Source organism: Poecilia latipinna, unplaced genomic scaffold, assembly GCF_001443285.1.
Source record: "Poecilia latipinna isolate Pla-1442-1.1 unplaced genomic scaffold, P_latipinna-1.0 Scaffold1539, whole genome shotgun sequence".
Lineage (NCBI taxonomy): Eukaryota > Metazoa > Chordata > Actinopteri > Cyprinodontiformes > Poeciliidae > Poecilia > Poecilia latipinna.
The window spans coordinates 114,338-117,073 of NW_015114155.1; positions in this window are offsets into that span (position 1 = coordinate 114,338).

The window sequence follows — 2,736 nt, forward strand, 5'->3', positions numbered from 1 at the left end:
TACAAAACAAATATATTTAAGTTTTGTTTTTTTAGTTTTTCCCATTTTAACTCGGTTTTTTTTTTTTTTTTTTTTTTTTTTACATATATGCACAAATTTACTTTCATGGTGATAGTCACATTTGATAATAATTGTATGATTTACTTTAGGTATCAGTTTGTGTGAATCGTTTCAGGAGTGTTCAGGTCTGTCTTGCAGATCAGTCAGTTTAACTACATAGTGTAAAACTATATTATTGTATCACGCAGAATTATGTTTTTTTGCTTCATACTGTATTATGTTCAGCGATAAAGTTCTCTAAATGAATAATCAGTGACTGTTCTGGGATTTTGTCCAGATCAAAAACAATGTATAAGGTTTCAAAACGTTCTCCCTACTCTTCTAAACTGGTGCGTTCGTGTTGCACATGTTGAAATTATTTTCCAACTTGTGACATAATGCATAAAAAAATATCGGTGCAAAATATGTCATCTGTAAAAAATGTATCCGACTACAACTACTGAATTACCTTTGAAAGTCAAATAAGTATAAATTCAAACTGAATTTATCTCCTGAATGCATCTCACTGGTCACAGACTGTCCCCACTGATGAGGAACAAGTTTCAGTTTTGACTCATCAGATGATGTGAGAAAAGAGGCAACGTTCATGTTGCGACAGCGAGTCATGAAAGTCTACAGACGGCGTGAGAACAATAACCGTACTTCTAAAACACCAAGAGCCTGCTTTTCCAACAAGTTTATAATTTTAAACACAAGGTCTGACTTCTGCAAAATATTTGTTCTACAAAACTTGGTTGCTGTTGAGCAAAAGTAGAAAAGGTTACTTATGCATAGATGGACAAAACTGCAATTGATTTCCATTAAAATAGCCCCTTTTATGCAACAATTTTTATAATAAAAAAAAAGTCCTCCACACTTAAGAGAATACAGTTTCTACTGTAAAAAAAACTATTCCCTACACCTGGTTCATCCTATAAAAACAGCATTTTACATCATCACACACTGCGCTTATTCACATTAAATCCCATGACAACCACACACTCAGTGAGCGCTTTTGAAAAATCTGAAAAGTGTGGTGTGCCTTTCCATTCACCTCCCTTAAATCCAATTAGCAGAGCTGAAATCCATTACAGCCAATTTCCTCTAGAAGGCAGCTAGTTAGTAAATAAAGTCCACCTTTAACTACTTTAACCTCAGTATTAATCCAGGTGTTCTGTGAAGGTTTAAACATGGTGCTTGTAACAACAAAATGTCTAAAAGGAACCAGCAGAAAAAAAACAAAAAAAAAAAACAGAAGAGCTCTCCGATCAGCATCAGTTTTGGTATTCTTTATTAAAATACTGCTGTACACACAAATATTGCAAAAAATTTGAGACAAGAACACAAGAGGGGCATAAAACATACTAAGATGGTGACTGTAGGTGTGTTGCTGTGAGGGGAACTGAGGAGGGGAGGGGTTGACCCTAAAGGTAAATGGAGTGTGGTATAATGTGGAGTACAGTGATTAAACGCTGACATAACGTTGGCTGAGTCCAAAGGTATTCGGGTGTATTTGTAAGCGTGTGTGAGGGATTTCTAAAGCACCACATTCACCAAATTTGTTTTATTCTTTTTCCGTTCATTGATTTCACTAAAAGAGAGGAAGTAGTTCATGATCCAACACAGCTCCTGTTGCCCCCCAAGAACAGATCATTTCATATTTTCCTTAATATTTTGAGAAAATGACAACAATAGATGATTTGGTAGCGTAATTCGTGTTCGTTGTCTATCGTGTAATAAGACAACGGCGTAAAAAAATAAAAAATCAAAAATCAAATCATTGGTCTTAAATGAGACTGGATTAAGCTTCAACAGCGTTTTTTTTTTTTTTTTTTTCCCTCCCAATTAAAGTAAAAATGAAAACAGATCTGCGCTTCGGGGCAACATGAACCGCCTGACGGCATGATCCCGACAATCGACAAAACTTTTAACAACCTAAAACCTCCATCTGAAGACGTCCCGCCCAATGACAGCCAAAGACATTCAATCATCGGGGCTGGGAGGGAGGGAGGGGGCTCCGGCCGCTTGTCATCCTGAGAGAAAATCCGAGTGCGAAAGCAGAATCTCCAGCCTGTTCATATCTCATGATCCTAAAAAAAAGTCAAATAAAACTAAAAGTCGGTGTTCCCCCCCGCACACCCCCGTCCTCCTTCGCCTCCTTTCACCTAAAAACCCCAGCTGGAATTGGTCCACAGAGTATTAAAGAGCAACAGTGAGGCGGAACCTGATTGGCCTCCTGTGCAATCTTGCACAACAACTGAGCAGAGAGAAAAAAGCAGCTGGTTAAAAAGTCGCAAAGTATCAATTTTCCTCCAAAACTTAGACACCCCACCCCACCCAACCCCCAACTCACATCCAGAGCCGAGGGCCGAGTGAAGTTTGGGATTATAGCGCAAAAAAATAAGGAAGATAAAGACAGAGATCGGGGACACTGGGGGGTGAGGAGACCAAAGGAGGGGCGACAAAATTAAGGACCTTCCACAAAGAGGCAGCTGTGGCTCGCTGACCTGAAACAGCCACAGCAGAGTCCGATAGCCACAAGGTGGCTGCTGCATATGTAACATTTGAGCCTCAGGAGAAGACGCGTCTTCCTCAGATCCTGGTCCCGAGCCCACCTACGTCCGCCCTCCCACCCACCCACCCGCGAGTATGAGCCTCACGTTCTGCTGTAGAAAAACATCTGAAATCCATTCTACC